Below are 21,293 nucleotides of genomic sequence, written 5' to 3'. Positions count from 1 at the left end.
CAACAAAGAGAACGATAAACGTTTTCTGATCCGGGGAATGGACAGAAATGGCCCTCCCCAGACCCGAAAATGAAATGGGGACCAAATAAAATGTTATGCCCTCCCCTAATTTGCTCCATAAGATGCCCAGTCGCCCAGGAACAGAGCCGGTTTAGCACACCATTATTTTTTTAATTTTCCTGCTCTGAATCCTAGGTGCGTCTTATGGTCAGGTGCGTCTTATGGAGCAAAAAATACGGTAAATGTTTTTTAAACTCAGCTCCACTAACAGTTTTCACCACATCCTCTGGCAATGAATTCTAGAGTTTAATTATTTATATTTTATTTTCTCCTAATTATCTTAAATGTACTGATTCACCTAGTAACTTCATTGAATGTCCACTAGTCCTTGTACATTTTGAAAGTGTAAACAACTGAATCATGTTTACCCATTCCACTCCATTCATTACTTTATAGACCTCTATCATATCTCCCTTTAGTCGTCTCTGCTCCAAACTGAAGAGTCCTAACTTTTGTTTTAGCCTTTCTTCATGGGGAAATTGTTCCATTCCTGTTATTATTTTGGTCGCCTTTCTCTGTACCTTTTCTAATTCTGCTATATCCTTTTTGAGATGCAGTGACCAGACTACAAACAAAACTCAAGGTATGGTTGCACCATGAAGTGATACAGAGGCATTATGATATTCTCTGTTTTATTTTCCATTCCTTTCCTAATAATTCTTAGCATTCTATTTGCTTTCTTGGCCACTGACACACACTGAGCAGAGGATTTCAACCTGTTACACATGATGACACCTAGATCCTTTTCCTGAGTAGTGACTCCCAATGTGGAAACTTGCATTGAGTAGCTATAATTTGGATTGCTCTTACATGCACTACTTTGCACTTGTCCATATTAAATGTCATCTGCCATTTGGATGTCCAGTCTCCCAGTCTTGCAAGGTTATCTTATTTATTTATTTATCTATCTATCTATCTATCTATTTATTTATTTATTTATATGATTAATTAATTGTTTTTATATACCGAAGTTTAGCTAGCTGCCTTCACTCCGGTTTACAGGTGTAACAACTTGATACAATGTAATACAATGTAATAGAATACAATCAGAATAGAACAACTGAAAACATTCTACAAGGTGTGATTCAAAAGCTTAATACATTCAGATATAACAACAATTCAATATATTCTGTACGCAACTAGTGTCAGACATGTTCATGGAGTGTATAATGTGAATCAAGTAAAATAATTTATGTTAACTTTTTAAGCAATGTGATGTGAGTTATGAAACAAGTTCAGAATTCTGTAAACATAGGGAAAATGCATATCTACGCTAGTTGAGCCTACGAGTATTACATTATAAATAATTCTGTGGTTATATACATCATCCTTGTCAGTAGATTATAGAGTTAAATATTCCTTTATAATAGCCTCGGGAGTATAATTATGTTTTGTGTGGTTAGCCTATTCCATCTTTGAAGGCGTGTCTGAAGAGCCATGTTTTTAGTTCTTTTTTAAATGATTTTGTGTTACTTTGTGAGCTTAGGTACTCTGGCAGTGAGTTCCAGATTTTAGGTCCTGCGATGGATATGGCTCTGTTTCTTACATTGGATAGCTTAGCTGAAGGTATTGATGGGATGTTTAGCTGTAATTTTCTTGAGTTTCTTGTATTGCGTTGTGGTCTGTGTTTCTGAATGATGTTTTTTAGTGAGGTGTCTTCTATTTTGTATATTGCGTTGTGTAAGATGGTTAGGACTTTGAATTCAATTCTTTTTTCAATCGGTAGCCAGTGTAGACTTTTTAGTATAGGGGTGATGTGTTCGGATTTTCTTTTGCCGGTGAGGACTCTGGCTGCTGCGTTCTGTAGTAGTTGTAGCAGTTTTAGAGTTGTTTTTGGTAGACCTATCAGGAGTGAATTGCAATAGTCGAGGCTAGTGAATATAAGAGATTGAAAGACAGTTCTGAAATCTTGTTGGCGTAGTAGTGGTTTTAGTTGTTTGATGATTTGAAGTTTGTGGAAGCCCTCTTTTATTTTCGTTGATATGTGTGTTTTGTAGTTGAGTTCGGTGTCTATCCATATTCCGAGGTCTTTCACGTAGTCCTTTGGGTTATTATAAATGTTGTCGATTTGTATGGAGTGGGTGGTGTTTAATCCTGAGTTTTTTCTTTCGATCAGTATGCACTCAGTTTTGTTCATGTTGAGGCATAGTTTCAGGTGGTTTAACATGTTCCTTATGGAATCAAGGTAGGAGGCTGCTAGTATCATTGCTTCTTCGATGGTGGAGGTAATTGGTATGAGGAGTTGGATGTCATCGGCGTACATGTAATATGTAACGCCGAGTCCCGAGATGAGTTGGCAGAGTGGGAGTAGATATATGTTAAATAGTGTAGCCGAGAGAGCGGACCCTTGCGGTACTCCAGTTTCTAGGGGGATGGCATCTGAGGAGTTATTGTTGAAGTTGACTTTGAAATATCTGCTCTTGAGGAAGGATGTAAACCATTCCAGAGTTTTGCCTGATAGACCGATTTTTGCTAATCTTGCTATTAGACTATTGTGATCTACCGTGTCAAATGTGGCGGAGAGGTCTAGTAGAATGAGTAAGTGGCTTAAGTTGTTGTCAAAACCTCTTAGAATATTGTTTGATAAGTTGAGTAGGAGGGTTTCAGTGCTGTGGTTTTTTCTAAAACCGTGTTGGGTAGAATGTAAGATGTTGATGGTTTTGAGATGATCATTGAGTTGTTTCAGTGCCGCTTTCTCAGTCATTTTTGCGAGTAGGGGAAGGTTCGAGATTGGACGGTAGTTGTTTAGTTCGTCTGGGTCTAGGTTCTTCCTTTTTATTATAGGTTTGATCGTTGCAATTTTTAATTTGTCTGGAAGCTCGCCTTCTTCTAGAGATTTGTTAATGATTGCTGCTATGGTTGGGGCGACAGAATGCGCTATTTCCTTTAGCTCTCGTGTTGGGATTGTGTCTAGTTCATGGCGTGCTGGGTTGATTTTTCTTAGTAGTTTTTCTGTTTCGGTGGTTGAGATTGGCTCGAAATTAGACCATGGTATAATATTTGTGGCGGATGTTTGGTCTTCGGTTATCGTGGATTTGTTGATGTTTACTGTTATTTTGCTGATCTTGTTCTTGAAGAACATGGCAAGTTCTTGGCTTACATTTTTGGTTTGTGATGTGGTGGTTTTGTTGTTTTCAGCTATGAGATTGTTTACTATGTTGACTTGGAGTTATTTGTGGAGTTTTTGATTTTTTGACTGTAGTAGTTGTGTTTTGTGTCAAGAATCATTTTTTTGTAAGTGGCGAGTTGTGTGCAGTATCTTTCCAGTGTCTGGGGACATTTCTTTTTTTGCCATTCTTTTTCTTTTTTTCTAAGGTTGGATTTGGTGACTCTTAGTTGGGAGTTGAACCATGGGTTGTTTTTTCCTCTGTTGTTCTTTATTTGTTTTGTTTTCTCAGGGTTTATGTTGTTGGCAGTCTCTTCTGTAAGTTGGAACCAAGATTGTATGGTGTTGTTTATGTTAGAGAGATCCAGATTTGCTAGTTGTTTTCCGAGCTCTTGTTGAAGGATCTCGGGTTGGAAGGGTGGTCGGTATTTGAAGGATGAAGATTCATTTGTTTTATTGGTGGTGTTGATGTTTGCTTGCGTCTTGCATTGTAGGAGGTAGTGATTGGACCATGGGACTGGTGTATTAGTTATTGATGTATCTGAAAAGAGGTGATTTGTGAAAATCAGGTCCAGTGTATGACTAGCTTTGTGTGTGGGGTGGATCACTTGTTGGTTGAAATTTAGACTTGATAGCATGTCAAGCATGGTTTGGCAGTTTTGTGATATTGGACTAATGTCTGTGTGGAGGTTGAAGTCTCCGAGTATGATTGTAGGCTTTTTCATACTAATGTTCATTATTAGGAATTCTAATAGTGGGAATATTTCGTTATCCAGAAGTTTGGGGGGGCAGTATACTAGGATATTTGCAGGTTTTCTGAGTCAAAGAATGCTATTTCGTATTGTCGAGGGAGAGAGTGTGGGATCAGTTTCATTGAGAAGTGTTTTTTTATAATCAGGAGTAATCCCCCTCCTGTGCGGGATTTCCTTGGCATTGAGAATAGGTCATATGCATTGTTGTTTAGTTGGTTTGTTATTACATGGTCGGTATTTTTGAACCAGGTTTCGGTTATTGCAATGAAGTCAGGGTTATTATCCTGAATGATGTCTGATATTAACATGAATTTTTTGGTTAAGGATTGGGCGTTTATGAGGAAGAAGGTTAGATAGAACATGTTTTTGATATATTTCTTGAGTGGGATATTTAACAGGTATCTGTGTCTTTTCTGAGGAAGCATGTTGTGATTTATGACCATTTATTTATTTATTTATTTATTTCGGATTTTTATATACCGACATTCTCAATACAAGTATCGAATCAGGTCGGTTTACATAGAACATTAACTGTCGCAATAAAGGCGTTACATTAAACAGCGTTTCTTAACATATATTTTCTTAACATATCACATATAAATATAACTATAAATACAACTTAAATATAAGTATAAATACAGTTTAACTTAAATATAAATACAACTTGAATATTACATAAACAATAATAATACTGATGATAATAATAACTCGTCAACAGGACGAAGATCAATATCAGGAAAGTTTAAAGCGTGAATAAATATCTTGAATAATTGGAGGGACAGTCTAAATTGTGATGTGTTTGAGATTAGGGATGTGAATCGTTTTTTGACGATTTAAAATATCATCCGATATATTTTAAATCATCAAAAATCGTTAGGGCCACGATACAATACCAATTCCCCCGATTTATCGTCAAAAAATCGTAAATCGGGGGAAGGGGGAGGGCAGGAAAACCGGCACACTAAAACACCCTAAAACCCACCCCCGACCCTTTAAATTAAATCCCTCACCCTCCCGAACCCCCCCCCAAAATGCCTTAAATTACCTGGGGGTCCAGCGGCGGTCTGGAACGGTCTCCTGCAATTGAATCGTGTTGTCTTCAGCCGGCGCCATTCTGCGCTGCCATTTTGCAAAATGGCGGCGCAAAATGGCGGCGGCCATAGACCAACACGATTCGACTGCAGGAGGTCGTTCCGGACCCCTGCTGGACTTTTGGCAAGTCTTGTGGGGGTCAGGAGGCCCCCCCAAGCTGGCCAAAAGTCCCTGGGAGTCCAGCAGGGGTCCGGGAGCGATTTCCTGCCGCAAATCGTTTTCCGTACGGAAAATGGCGCCGGCAGGAGATCGACTGCAGGAGGTCGTTCAGTGGGGTCCGGAACCCCCGCTGAACAACCTCCTGCACCGCCATTTTGCAAAATGGCGGCGCAGAATGGCGCCGGCTGAAGACAACACGATTCAATTTCAGGAGACCGTTCCGGACCGCCGCTGGACCCCCAGGTAATTTAAGGCATTGGGGGGGGGGGGTTCGGGAGGGTGGGGGATTTAATTTAAAGGGTCGGGGGTGGGTTTTAGGGTGTTTTAGTGTGCCGGTTTTCCTGCCCTCCCCCTTCCCCCGATTTAGCTACGGACCGGCGCTGGACCCCCAGGTAATTTAAGGCATTTGGGGGGGTTCGGGAGGGTGGGGGATTTAATTTAAAGGGTCGGGGGTGGGTTTTAGGGTGTTTTAGTGTGCCGGTTTTCCTGCCCTCCCCCTTCCCCCGATTTAGCTACGGACCGCCGCTGGACCCCCAGGTAATTTAAGGCATTTGGGGGGGGGGGGTTCGGGAGGGTGGGGGATTTAATTTAAAGGGTCGGGGGTGGGTTTTAGGGGGTTTTAGTGTGCCGGTTCACGATTTTAACGATTTTCACGATACTCTAAACACCCAAACGGCGACGATACGATTCCCTCCCCCTCCCAGCCGAAATCGATCGTTAAGACGATCGAGGACACGATTCACATCTCTATTTGAGATAGCTTTAGGTTGTGCAGATGATTGGTTCACCTTCTATTCACGTGGTTGGGGTTTATTTTCGGACTAGTGCGGTGGTGGGTGTTCGTTTCTTGTAAGTCTATTGTTAACAAGTGATATCATTAATTTGGATGGTGTAGCTCGTTGTGTCAGTGAATTGTCTGGAGTTTTGTGCTGTACTTTTGAGGGACGCGCCTAGGGGTGCGCCAAGGGGCATGCCCTTTTGTCTCACTCTTTAGGCGCGGACGCAGGCGTGCGGCGCCGGAGGCGCTCTGGTCGGTGATTTAAAGAGCAAGGTCAGGTCCCTCGGCGCCGCTTCATGAGCGTTGGGGGTGGGGTCTGGTAGGAGGTCCTTCCTCCTGCTGGTCGGGAGGGGGCTGGCTTCGGGCTTGGCCTATTGCGGAGGTAGGTCGGGCATTGTAGCAAGGGGGGGTTAGGCCACCGTGGAGGTGGTATTTTGGGCCTACCGTTCGCTGTTCCCCTGTCGGCGTCTGGTGTCCTGCTCCGGACCGCATCGGTGCTCTGGTCAGCGATTTAAAGAGCAAGGTCAGGTCCCTTGGCGCCGCCTCGTGAGCGTTGGGGGCGGGGTCTGGTAGGAGGTCCTTCCTCCTGCTGGTCGGGAGTGGGCTGGCTTCGGGCTTGGCCTATCGCGGAGGTAGGTCGGGCATTGTAGCAAGAGGGGGGTAGGCCACCGTGGAGGTGGTATTTTGGGCCTACCATTCGCTGTTCCCCTGTCGGCATCTGGTGTCCTGCTCCAGACCGCGTCGGTACTTTGGTCGGCGATTTAAAGAGCAAGGTCAGGTGACCTTGCAATTTGTCACAAACCTCTTGTGATTTAACAACTTTGAATAATTTTGTATCAGCAAATTTGATTACCTCACTCATTCCCATCTTTAGGTCATTTATGAATATGTTAAAAAGCAGCAGTCCTAGTACAGATCCCTGGGGCACTCCACTATTCACCTGTTTCCATTGAGAAAATTGACCATATAGTCCTACTCTCTGTTTTCTATCTTTTAACCAGTTCTCAAACCACAATAGACCATTGCCTCCTATCCCATGACTATTTAATTTCCTCAACAATCTCTCATAAGGTACTTTGTCAAATTCTTTCTGAAAATCCAGGTATGCTATATCAGCTGGCTCACCTTTATCCAAATGTTTATTCACGCCTTCATAAAAATGTAGGAAATTGGTATGGCAAGATTTCCCTTGGCTAAATCTATGTTGACTTTGTACCATTAAACTGTCTTTCTATATGTTCAGAAATTTTGATCTTCAGAATAGCTTCAACCAATTTTCCCAGCACTGATGTCAGGCTTACCGGTCTGTAGCTTCGTGGATCACCCTGGAAGCCTTTTTAAAAACCAGCATTACACTGGCTACCCTCCAATCTTCAGGTAATATAGCTGATTTTATTGATAGTTTACAGATTACTAACAGATCTGCAATTTCATTTTTCAGTTCGTTCATCATTCTGGGATGTATACCATTTGGTCCAGGTGATTTTCTACTCTTTAATTTCTCAATTTGCCCATTTACATCTTCCAGGTTCACTGAAATTTGTTTCAGTTCCTCCAAATCATCACCTTTAAAATTCACTTCACTCTCTCTGCTATGCCCTTGCACCTTGATCATCTAATGGTCCCACTGACTCCCTCACAAGCTTTTAGCTTTGAATGTACCTGAAAAAATTTTTATTATGTGTTTTTGCTTCCACAACAAGCTTCTTTTCAAATTCTGTCTTTGTCTTCCTTATCAGTGCTTTGCTTTTAACTTGCCAGTCCTTATTCTGTTTCCTGTTTTCTTCATTCAGATTGCTTTTCCAGTTTTTGAATGATGTTCTTTTGCCTAGAATAGCCTTTCTTACCTCATCTTTTAGCCATTCCAGCAGTCATTTGCCTTCCTTCCACCTTTTTTAATGTGTGGAATACATCTGATCTGGACTTCCAAGAGGGTATTTTTAAACAACATCCATGCTGGATGTAAACTCTTGACCTTTGCAGCTGCTGCTCCTTTCAGTTTTTTCATAATTTTCCTTTTGAAAGTTATATGCTATTGCAATAGATTTCCTTAGTGTCCATCCTCCAGTTATCAAGTCAAATTGATCATGCTATAATCACTATTGTCAAGAGGCCCTAACCCTATTACCTTTTTCACTAAACCATATCCTCTACTAAGGATTAGGTCGAAAATAGATCCCCTCACATGTTGGTTCATGTACCTGCTGCTCCATGAAGTAGTCACTTATTTCATCTAGAAACTTTACCTCCTAAGCTTGTCCTGATGTGACATTTAATCAGTCAATACTGTGGTAATTGAAATCACTCATTATTACTGTATTGTTATATTTGCTAGCTTCCCTTATTTTGATTAGCATTTCATCATCTGGCCAGGTGGATAGTAGTATACCCTCACTGTTATTCTAATTCCCTTCTCACATGGAATTTCTAGCCATAAAGATTCTACGGTGCATTTTGGGGTAGATTTTTTTAAAAAGCGCGATCGCGTACTTTTGTTCGTGCAGCAGGCGCAAACAAAGGTACGCAGGATTTTATAAGATACGTGCATAGCCGCGCATATCTTATAAAATCCTGGATTGGCGCGTGCAAGGCTGCCGATTTTGGGCAGCCTGCACGCGCCGAGCCGCACAGCCTGCCTCCGTTCCCTCCGAGGCCGCTCCGAAATCGGAGCGGCCTCGGAGGGAACTTTCTTTCGCCCTCCCCTCACCTTCCCCTCCCTTCCCCTACCTAACCCACCCCCCCGGCCCTATCTAAACCCCCCCCTTACCTTTGTCCCTAGATTTACGCCTGCGAGAAGCAGACGTAAATCTACACGCGCCAGCGGACTCCTGGCGCGCCGTCATCCGACCCGGGGGCTGGTCCGGAGGCCTGGACCACGCCCCCGGGCCGGCGTCACGCCCCCGGTCCCGCCCCTGAAATGCCGCCTCCCGCCCCCAAAATGCCGCATCATCCGTCCCCGCCCCCCGACACGCCCCCTTCAAAAAACCCCGGGACCTACGCACGTCCCGAGGCTCTGCGCGCACCGGCGGCCTATGCAAAATAGGCGCGCCGGCGCGCGAGGGCCCTGCTCGCGTAAATCCAGGCGGATTTACGCGAGCAGGACTTTTAAAATCCGCTCATTTGTTTTCTGTAGAACATTTAACACTTTATGCCCTCTTTAGCATATAGCCCCACTCCTCTACCAATTTGATCCATTCTATCATTGTAATCCTGGCATCACAGTGTATCATTGGTTAACTTCCTTCTAAGATGCTAATTATATCTACCTCTTCATTCAGAGCTATGCATTCTAACTCTCTCATCTTATTTTTTAGACTTCTAGCATTTGTACACAGACATTTCAAAGTATGCATTTTGTTTGTATTAACAAACTGCTTATCAGTTGACAGGGGTAATTTGGAATCTTTCTGCTCTATCTGCTCTTTACTTGAAGGCACCTGGGTTATTTTAGCACTTATTGCAACCTCTGTATTGGGATGTCCTAGTATCCCTGTTTTGTTTGTAACCTTCAAAGATACATCATTCCAAACCATGTGCTTCAGGCAATTAACTTTCCTCCATCATCTAGTTTAAAAGCTGCTCTGTCTCCTTTTTAAAGGTTAGTGCCAGCAGCCTGGTTCCACTCTGATTAAGGTGAAGCCCATCCTGCCAGAATAGACTATCCCTTCACCAGAAAGCTCCCCAGTTCCTAACAAATCTAAAACCCTGTTCCCTGCACCATTTTCTCATCTATGCATTGAGATTCTGGTTCTCAGCTTGCCTCTGGGATCCTACGCATAGAACAGGGACCATATCTGAAAATGCAATCCTGGAGGTTCTGGAAATCAGTTTCCTTCCTAAAATCCTAAATATAGCTTTCAGAACCTCCCTCTTGCACTTTTCTATATCATTGGTACCCACATGTACCATGACAGTCAGATCCTCCTCATAATTCTCTAAAATCTTATTTAGGTGGCACATGAGGTCCACTACCTTCACACCAGGCAGGCAAATCAGCAAGTGATCTTCACACCCTCCAGCCACCCGGCTAATTACATTTCTAATGATTGACATCCATTATAATAGCCATCCTATCCCTTTCCTCCTAGGCACTCAGCCCTGGCGAGAAATCCTTGGTGCAAGAAGATAAGGCATCACGTGGATGGTAGGTCCTAGCTACAGGATCACTTTCTGCTAGGGATGTGAATCGTTTTTTGACGATTTAAAATATCGTCCGATATATTTTAAATCGTCAAAAAATCGTTAGGGCCACGATACAATACCAATTCCCCCGATTTATCTTTAAAAAATCATAAATCGGGGGAAGGGGGAGGGCAGGAAAACCGGCACACTAAAACCCGGGCCCATTTGAAAATAGTCCCGGCGCACGTAAGGCCCAGCCACGTTCGTAAACCCCAGGATTTACGCGCACCAGGGTTTTAAAATCTGGCCTTAAGGCTTTTCTCCCATTTCCTATCTATGGGAAAAGACTTTGATGAATCGGCCCACAGTCTTACTCCAAATGGACATTATGCAAGTTTGCTTATCTAAAACTGATTTATCATAAATGCATTTGAGAAGGATGCCTTTAAAATTAAGATCTACTTAGGCTATTTCAGAATCAAAGGAACTTGTCCTATTAAGGAAACAAAATTCTACTGTATTATACTTATATGTTTTTAGTTTTGGAGGTTTTTTTTTTTTTTTTTTTGCATGATTGTGTCTTTGACATGAAGAGATGAAAAGAGAGAGAGTGGGAAAGTGAAAAAAAATATATTTGTATTACAGCCTCCCGGAGATGAAAATTCATTATTAATCCTATTCCCTTCCTTCTTTTTTTGGTCTTGTGAAATGGCCTATTTTTATGAGTTACCTTTAGGGCCTGGCTTTATTTTCTTTTCCATGAAACAAAGGCTGCATTCCTTCTGCTGGTTTGGCCTATGACGATTAATAGAGGAGGCATAAGTAGGAAGGATGAGTGCCATGGTTGCACTTGACATTTTCTAGGACTCAAAAAAATAAATTTTAGCAAAGCTTTATTTTAGCATTGCCCGGACTGTTTTGTAAAATACAGCAGACAAACTGAAAAAGATTTTTGGCTCCACTCCCTTGAGCAATTTTTCAGTGAACAGGAGGCACTGCTCTTTTATACCTATTTTTATTTAAGAAAAATAATTAAACAAAGCAAACACAAGCCATAAGGTGCCTGACATGGTTTTCTGCTGTTTAGTTTGAACAGGTTAATGAATTCCAAGTGTTTGCATGGAGCAGGGCACTATGGGCTAAGAGGACACATAGTCATTCTGGCGCACTAATAGTAATAACCTTTAGGTTACTCAGCAGGTTTACATTTTTACAAAATCTAGATTTTCAGTGCTGTACAGGGTGAATTGCAGGATGAGAGTTGACACCAAGGTTTACTGCAATGACGTCTGTAAAACAAGATTCCACTTTTTAGAAGAATTTGTACATTTGATGCCACACTCCACTTGGTAAAGCTAAGCTAGGGCCACATTACTGTCAGTTCACTCTCCTGCTTCTAACATAAATCATGCACAAACTCTGTTCAAATGAACAATAAACAAATACAGTTAGGTCATCTTTGTAATTATTATGTTTTTCTCATTGATATCTGGTCCTGGAATATTCTTTCCTTCCTTGAAGCCAGACCAGAGGCAGCAGCTGAATCTGCCGTTTTTCAAGACTTGGATGTATCATCAATAATATGTATTGTATCTAGATTGACATCAAAATTACTTTGTTAACTAGAGCATAACACCATTAAAACTAGAATTATGAGTGCTCAAGCAAGAGAATATTTTAAAAACCAAGTCTCCTCTCTTATGTTGCTTTGGTCTTGAGAAACCACGGATATATACTCTTTATGATATTCTCAGTCTTTAGGTGGGTGACTCCTTCTGTGGCCATAAAGACCCACATGTGAATGGCAGTTTCTGTTGCAATTAATGTAGCAAAAAATAGATGCAACTATGCATCCATTGAACTTTGTGAACTTTCTTTTTGTCATGGATCTATGTAAGTATATTCTCATATTTTTGAAGGCCTTTGTAGATTTCATGTACCCAGGGTCTGCGATCTTGAGCCAATGTTTTCCAGGTGGAAGAACTGTAAGTTAATTCTGACTTTCTCATTGTTGGACTGAGTTTTGAAACTTCTTTTCTATTTATTGAAATTTTGCTGTTATTTCAAGTAAACTTTCTTTGTTTTGAAACACGGATCTTGGTGTTGCCTATTTATATGCCTGTTTTTGGTGAATTGTGAAACCTCTCCCATTGTCCTTACAGGAGTGTTCCTGCCCCTATCTCACAGAACCCAAGCCTTTCCTCCATGCTGGGTGAGTAGTTCAGTGCTCTCTGGTGCTAGGAAGGTGGCCCCTCCCTCATGAGGGTGTTACATAGAGAAGTTGGTGAAGGTGTCGCTTAGCACAGTTTTTGCATACTTGATGACTTCAGGTAGAACTCAGTCCTTTCCAGAGGGCTTCCTGTTTGTTAATCCATAATAATTTTGTTGAGCTCTTCTTTGTTGGTTTATCATCCAGTTTCCCCTAGATAGGTAAGTTCTGTGTGGCATTGATGGCCTCATCCAAAACAGTATTTTCTCTGGCATAGATCTCTGAATAGTATTCCATCCATCGCTCCACTTGTTTTGATCCCTTGTTGGTGATCTCTTCTGTGGCCTAGCTTATTCTACAATGGTTCAATTGCCTTTTTAATGCCATCAAACATACATACGACTGATGTTACTTGTGTATGCAGAAATCTGAATGCCTTTACTAAGCTGCAGCCAGTAGTTGTTGGCACAATGTCAAGTTGTTCGCTTCAGTGTTTCTGACTGCCCTTAACTCTTTCAGAGTCTTTTGGCCGTAAGCAATGTGCTTTACTTCATTGATTGGAATCATTTAATTTAAGTGTGCTTAAAACCAAATAATTACCAATTAAAATATCTGTGGGATATCTAGTTTCTCTTATTTATAGAATTCCATGGTATTGCTTTAGAAGTAAAGACAACAGATAGTCTATCAGATGGTGAAATTGATTCCAGACAAAAGGTGCAAAGGGAGATAAAGAAATCTAGCCAAAAATGCCTTAACTTTTAGCCTTTGCAGCCTGATAGAATCAGGAAGTCTTACTGCCAACATCTAAGGATGGTCATTCTGTAAACAGAAGACTGGAAACAAATACAATGATGGCTACTGAAATGTGCAAATCCAAAGAAAAAGGTGTGTTGCGAAGATTAAAGGTTCTGTAGATATTATAAAATAAGGAGTGTTCAAATATTTATTAAAGAAGAAAGAAATACACAAATTCAAGTCACTGAGAGTGTAACACTAATGGAGTTTAAAGTATAGCTCTATCCCCCAACCCAGGACCATGTTTCGCAAAATGCTGCATTGGGAGGAACCAATGGGAGTGTTTCTAGAAAACATTCAATAAAGAGTAAAATGGTTAACTCCAACAATCCATGTTGGGTGAAAAAGTTACATATACAAACCACAGAGTATGGTAAAACAGCAGAGGACAGAAATAAATCAAAATATATAATTGATAAACAAACAGGAGAAACTAGATATAATAAATACAAAGGGAAAATATGGTATAAATAAGATGCATACATACCCACAAGAGTCAATAATAATGACTTTGTCAACTGATGACATGGATTTTTGAACATCATTCTTGCATTAGAACCTCCAAACTTGAAGCTCCTCTTGTGGCTTATTGGTTAGACTTTGGCCACTCTGTTTCTGACCTACATTTTTTTGCTTTGGAGGTTCCATCCCCCACTCCCTGGGGGGTGATTTTTCAAAACTTTTAATCCAACGTGAACAACGCTGAATATACAAACTCTACTCTTTGTTCCCCCTTGGTCTCAATAATGAAATTGAATGGTCAGCATTTCTCTGACTTTCTCATACACCCCTTTTTTGATTTCTGTTTGCATAACTTGTTACTGTTTTCATATTCATTTTTATTTTTCATTTTTTACTTTTTATTTTTTTTAATTTATTTTCTATTATCAATTTTTGAATTTTTGTTTTTATTTTTATTTTATATTTTTTTTCATTCTCATTTTTATTCTCTTCACTTTTCTTATCTTTCAAGGTGTAAAATATATTAGCTTCTGCCTTACATTTTCATTTTTTCCTTTTTTCTTCATGTTTCCTTTTTTCTCTATTACTCATGCTGCCATTGTACATCCCTTCCTATAACTGCACTGTTCAGCTCCGCCTGTTTCTTTACATTTTATTTGCACGCTTACCACCCCTGATGCCTTTACTTACAGGATGATTCTTTACCAACTTTGCTTTTGAAACTGCAAATTTTTCATGTGCTTTCAGGCATACACCCCGGTATGTATTCTTATCTTCTTATGTTCATATTCTCATTTTTTTATTTTCGTTTTGAATCGCTTCTCTTCTTTCTTGTAGCATTCTTCTCACCAACTTAATGACTTATTGCCCCTGCTGAGGTTCTTCTAGATCCGATATGAAACTACATCATTACTGTTTCCCTCTTTTGCTTTTAGCATTGCTTTGAGCTTTTTTTTTCAGACTTTCTTTAGTTTTTTACCCTTTCACTTGCAGTAACAAGGACTCTTGATGCTGTTTTAAGGAATTTATCTAAGCTGACATTTTTTCGCTGGAACAGTAATATTCTTTAAAAAATGTAACTAATCCCCTTTTTGCACCTTTCTGATGTTCCCCATTTCTTTTTTTGTTTTCAGTTTTTTCTTTCATTTACAGCTTCCCCCATCTACCTTTGTTATTGACTCTACTACAAGTTCTTTGTTAAACCAGACCTCCTTTGCCATCACGGTATCCTTTCCACCTTCCATTTGTTTAAAATGTATGTTTAGAATTGACTTTTAGACATCAAAAGTTCAACCATTTCTCTCCCCCCCATTTCCCCCTTCCCCCTTTTTATTCTTATTTTCGTACAGCTGCATTTACTTCCTGAACTGAAAATGTATTTTGACAAATTTCTTTATTATTGACTCTTATGGATATGTATGTACCTTATTTACAACATATTTTGCCTTTGTATTTACCGCATCTAGTTTCTCCTCTCTGTTTTTCAATTGTATATTTTGATTTCTTTCTGTCCTCTGCAGTTTTACCATAATCTGTGGCTTGCATATGTAGCTTTTTCACCCAACATGAATTGTTAGAGTTAACGTTTTACTGTTTATTGGATTTTTTTCTAGAAACACTCCCATTTGTTCCTCTGGACGCAGGGTTTTGCGAAACATGGTCCCGAGTTGGAGGACAGAGCTGTACTTTAAACTCCATTAGTGTTACACTCTCAGTGACTTGGGTTTATGTATTTCTTTCTTCTTTAATAAATATTTGTACACTCCCTATTTTATAATATCTGCAAACCCTTTAATCTTTGCAACACACCTTTTTCTTTGGATTTGACCTACCTGTATGTTTTGCGCTTTGTTCCATGTATTTTTGTGGTGATTACACTGAATTGTGCAGACATGCTTAAATGTGCATGATTAGACAATGCTCTTACCACCTTCTGTGCCTATGAAAAGCTTGTTTACATGCTACATCATATGTTATACAAAAAAAGAGTATTTCACTTCAAAGTATTCCATGCTGTATTTGCTGTATTCTGCTGAAAGCATATTTTAATTTTCTTGCTTCTGTTTTCAAGGAAGTGCAGAGTTCTAGTTTTCACATTGATCCTGGAAGAAACTGAATTTTTTCTAGGGTTGGGTTTTTTTTACATTTGACAGCTTCCTGTTCTCTTTGGCTTTCCACTAAGTTGCAACCAGGTTTGAGATCTCGTACCAAGAATCTTCATTCATATCTGCCTGGGGATTTTTTCTGCTACTTTATATCCCTTCTAAACTTACCTTAAAACAGTAATTTGCAATGACAGTCTTTGGCTGGGAGCCATGCACCAGGCTCCTTCTGGAACCCTGGAATCATGGGCCCTGAATCCAGCAACTAGGTGTCACCATTGCATGAGGTCTATGATGCCCTCCTCCCCAGGGGCTGTGAATGCTACCTCTGCAGCATCTCCAGCCTTGGTGACCAAGAAGTAGAAGACCTGAGCTGAAAATTGAGCCCAATTGCCTCTGCAAGGCAGAGCAGAGCATATTTTACCAGATCAACATAAGAATAATCCAAATACATTGTAGGATGAACTGGCCGCATGGTTCAGTGAAAGTGCTGTGTGCTGCCATAAGGGAGATTAGGGTTTGATTCCCATGCCCAGTGTCTGCTCCTTGGGCCAGCCAAGGCAATTGCTGCAGTAGAGCCATGGGAGAAGGGGGAGGAGAAGGACTCCCCGATATCACATAAGTGATGGTTCTGAAGGTCTAGCAGATGCAGGATACGATGAAGTTGGAAGCCCAATGTGTTCTGTCTGTGGACCCTTGGGCTGAAGCAAGATGACACTACCTGCAGGGAGGATCCTGCAGGTTCTTACCATTGGCAGATGGACCCAGGCGAAGCAGAGACCGGTCAGGACCTTCACCTATACCAGCCCATGTTCCTCTCAGGTTGAGCCTTTGGGTTCCGGGGGCAGGCAGGACTTAGATAGGGTCTCCGTTAATGATAGAAGAGAGGTCCGTGTTGCACCGGAGGTGGACCCTTGTGACGAGGTGGGGTTGATGCTACCCATAGGAGGATCCTACAGGTCCCCACTGTCAGTAGAAGGAGTGGGCTGATGGACAGAGGCCGGCTGGTGCTTCACCAATACCAGCCCTTGTTTCCCACGGGTTGAGTCTTTGGGTACCGGGGCCGGCTGGACTTAGGTGGGCCTCCATATGATGTCATCGATGGATGGATCGATGGGTCAGCCTAGATGCAGCAACAGTAGTGAAGAGAAGTCTGTACTGGATGAGATGGCGTCTTGAGAAGGGGGTGCCAATAGGATCAGAGTCAGACAGGGGGCACCTGAGCAAGAACAGGCCAAAGCCTGAAGAGGCCAAGTCCAGGATGTAGTCCAGGAACGTCGTGGGCAAGCTGGAGTCGGGGCTGGTGGCAATCAGGGAGCAGTGGCAAGACAGGCTGAGGTCTGGACGATGAGAGACTCAATGACATAGTCAGGCAATGCAGAGGTCGTGGGTTGCAGACAATCCAAAGAAGGGCAAGGAATCAGTAACTCGAAGAGTCACCAGAAGGCAACAAGGAGCGAAGGGGCCTGTTGCAAAGGCAAGCTCTGATTGTCAGAGCTTGCCTTAAATAGGTCCTGGTATGTGACGACACCAGGAAGGGCCAGCAGCCTCAGCATGCCACAGGCCCTTTAAATCGACCAGAAAGGTGCACGCCCAGGGAACCCGGATGGGGAGAGGCAGACGGCGACGGCGTCCCTGCAGCTTCCAGGACCTGCGGGAGTAGCAAAGAGGCTGGGGTCCACTCCCGGCATAGCGGCAGGCTGGGTAAGGAAAGCCGGTCGTGAGTTACGCAGCCGGCCAACATAACAGTCCAATATCGGCTAGAGTCATAGGCAGGTGGCAGTCAGTCATATCCAAGGTCCAGGCAGAGGTCAAACCAGGTATCTGTCCAAGGAAGAGGAAGAGGGATGCATAGGTTGAGGCAGACAGGCAAGGGCTGGAACAAGCAGGCAACAAAAGATGGCACAGAATGGAACAAGACGGGAGACAGGCTGGAAGCAACACGTGCTACTTAGGCAGTTTCTGTACCTGTTGCTGAGGTGAGTTGCGTTTGGTAAGCTGCCCTTATATAGGGCAGCACTGAGGTTGTCATCAGTGCTGCCCTATATAAGGGCTGAGGAAAGGCTGAAGAGGTTAGGGCTGTTCAGCTTGGAGAAGAGACGGCTGCCCTATATAAGGGCTGAGGAAAGGCTGAAGAGGTTAGGGCTGTTCAGCTTGGAGAAGAGACGGCTGAGGGGGGATATGATAGAGGTCTTTAAGATCATGAGAGGTCTTGAACAAGTAGATGTGACTCGGTTATTTACACTTTCGAATAATAGAAGGACTAGGGGGCATTCCATGAAGTTAGCAAGTAACACATTTAAGACTAATCGGAGAAAATTCTTTTTCACTCAACGCACAATAAAGCTCTGGAATTTGTTGCCAGAGGAGGTGGTTAGTGCAGTTAATGTAGCTGGGTTCAAAAAAGGTTTGGATAAGTTCTTGGAGGAGAAGTCCATTAATGGCTATTAATCAATTATACTTAGGGAATAGCCACTGCTATTAATTGCATCAGTAGCATGGGTTCTTCTTAGTGTTTGGGTAATTGCCAGGTTCTTGTGGCCTGGTTTTGGCCTCCGTTGGAAACAGGATGCTGGGCTTGATGGACCCTTGGTCTGACCCAGCATGGCAATTTCTTATGTTCTTATGTTCTTATCATCTTTCCCGCGGCAGAGGCGACGTTGGCGTGTTCACCTTGGAAGAGGCGCAGCATGCTAAGGCTGGTGGCATCCTGCCATGTTGGTGCTGGCGGTGTTTTCGCTGCATCTTGGGGTCAGCAAGGCTGGCCTGGGCCAGGAGGTAAGAGTGACGGTTTGCGGGCATAGCCCTCGAACCACTGAGCATAACACAATGGAGCAGGAGGAAGCTACTGGGCTAACAAAGAAATAATGTAATACATAAATCCCTTCATCAGATCTGTTAATATTACTGAGCTCCAAACATGTTAATTATCTTATCACATAGCAAAAGGACTTGAATTGACACAAGTTTAAAACTTGTCATCAATAGCACCAGTCGTTAAGACTTCAACCCTGGCTATTGTCTATTGGCGCGCATCTTTTGCACACATTCATAATTCAGTCATCTTAAAAATGTGTTATCTGAAGTGAAGGTTATCTCTCACATTTGCTTACTGTTACACCTGTCGATCGCAGACGGCTGCAACCACTAATGCTCACTTCTTTTTATGCAGCCCTCACAGGGCTCCTCCCTGTAGGCAGTACCATCTCTTACTTCGGCCCAGGGCCCACACATCTACAATTCATAACAGATTGCTAACTCCACGGACCTGGCACAGTCTCAGTGGTTCAGACCAACCCTGGCCTGGCCCAGCGAATTTCAGAGCAGCAAAAGGTATTAGAGACTTTGGCTAACGCCATCAATCAATTAAGCACTCGGCTTGGCTCTGCCTCGATGCCTGCCAAGCCAAGTCCTGCTTCACCTGCACAGCCGTTCCAGCCTCCTGTGCCCTTGCTGGCATCCCCTCGATACGCAGGTGACCCCTTGTTATGCAGGGGCTTTTTAAACCAGTGCAGCATGCACTTCTCTTTGCAGCCTGCATATTTCCCCAATGTAGTGTCCAAAACTACGTACATCTTAACCCTCCTGGATGGAAAAGCTTTGGTCTGGGCATCACCCCTCTGGGAACAAATGGATCCAATTCTCAAAAACTTGCCAGGCTTTCTTGCCCTGTTTCGCTCTGTATTTGACGACCCTGCTCGCAGGACAGTCACTGAATCTGCACTCCTGCATTTGAACAAGGTTCCAGGCCACTAACCGAATATGTCATTGAGTTTAGGACTCTTTCCTCTGAATTACACTGTGATTTGGGCTGCCTGCGTGCCATATTCATGGAAGGGCTAAGTTCACGCATTAAAGATGAATTAGCCGCATGTGAACTTCCTGAGGCATTGGACTCCCTTATCGACCTGGCTGGTCGCATTGATCATCGTTTGTGTGAGCGGTCGCACGAGACTAGAGGATCCAAGAGATGTTCCACGCACTCGCCAAACACCTACCACCCAGACGGCTCCATCACTCAGCACCGAAGAGGAGGAACCTATGCAAATGGGTCGCAGTCATCTATCTGTGAATGAAAGATGTCATCAGCAAAAATCAGGACTTTGCATTATTGTGGCCAGCCAGGTCATGCAGTACCCTCCTGTCCACTCTGTCTGGGAAATTCCCAGGCCTAGGACCAGGCCTAGGACCTCTCTTGGAACTATCTCTCTGTGAGTACCTTGACTCCATGGACTACTACTGAACCAGCTTTACTGTGATATCCTCTCCGATATACCCCGTATCTTGGGCCACCACCATGCCAGCACTAGTGAGGAGCCAGCTCGGTGTACCGTGCGCTGCAGGCTATTGCCATGTCATCACCACAGAAACCTCTCCAGTGTACCCTGGGTCTCAGGCCAATACCGTGCTAGCTCTAGTGAGGAACCGCCTCGGTGTACCCTGCACTGCAGGTCATTGCCACGTCATCACTACAGATCCCTCGACAGTGTACTCATACCCGGGCCACTACAACATCATCTCTGAGTGAGGAATCCCTTGGTGTACCCTGCGCTGCAGGCCACTACCGCATTGTCACCTCGGAGAGACTATTTTGGTGTACCTCGCTCTGTGGACCATTACCCGATATTCACGTCTGAGACTTTCCCTCTGGGTATACCCCTTCTCAGACCTTATCTTCTCCTCCTGCACCCCCTGCTCCGCGAGCTGTGCCTTTTCTACTTTTATAATCAATACTCTATTCCACAGCTGTGTCTGACATCCACTGTGACCGCGCCTCCCGACGGTGAGGCTCACAGGGCTCCTCCCTGTGGGCGGTACCATCTCTCAACTCTGCCCAGTGCTCACACATCTACAAGTCATAACACTTACCTCATGCTGTGATCTGAAATGCCTGAACAACATTTAGAGCATAACTCTAAGGAGTTGCCTTGGGAAATTTAAATTTCAATAGATAAATCTTTTATAGGTAGCTGTGATTACCCAGGAAAAAATAAAGCAAGATTCATACATTGCCAGTGATCCTGCCATGATCCCATACTCTTACTGTATATATTTCAAAGCTTGTTTAATTCTTTTTAGGTTTTTAGACTGTCTGATTTAATTCTCTTGGTACACTCACAGTCAAGTAACGATCTCAGCCATACAGGGGATCCATTTCCTTGGATCTGTTTTCTTCAATTAATCAGCAGTGCATCCCACTCTTTGCTCATATAATGTAACATCCTTTATTCATACATTAGATCAATAAAAAGTATCACAACCTACAAAGAATCAATTTTTTCAAAGAATGATCAGTTTATGTCTATAAGTGAAGTGGATTCAGTTCTAAACCAGTTGTAATATTCTCAGCCTTTTGGGGTTTTTTTTTAGCTAAGATCAAACATTAAGTCTGAAAAAATAATTTCTTGCACCTTCAGCCTCTGTACAATATGGGGGATTAACACCCTGCCAGTCGACCCCATTTGGGACATGATAATATTACCACCACGGACAAAGCAGGGGGATGAAGCCTGTTTAAAGATCAGTGTAATGATGTTACCTCTTACCAGTGCTCCAAAAGCTGAAAATCACATCCAAAAAAGGCAATTAATTGATGCTGTGATGTTTTATTAATGGCAGCTTTGCAAAAAGAAAGGGTTGCATAGCCCAGTGT

This window comes from Rhinatrema bivittatum, chromosome 1, assembly GCF_901001135.1.
Source record: "Rhinatrema bivittatum chromosome 1, aRhiBiv1.1, whole genome shotgun sequence".
In the NCBI taxonomy this organism is placed as follows: domain Eukaryota; kingdom Metazoa; phylum Chordata; class Amphibia; order Gymnophiona; family Rhinatrematidae; genus Rhinatrema; species Rhinatrema bivittatum.
Note: the sequence above shows the minus strand (reverse complement) of the source record.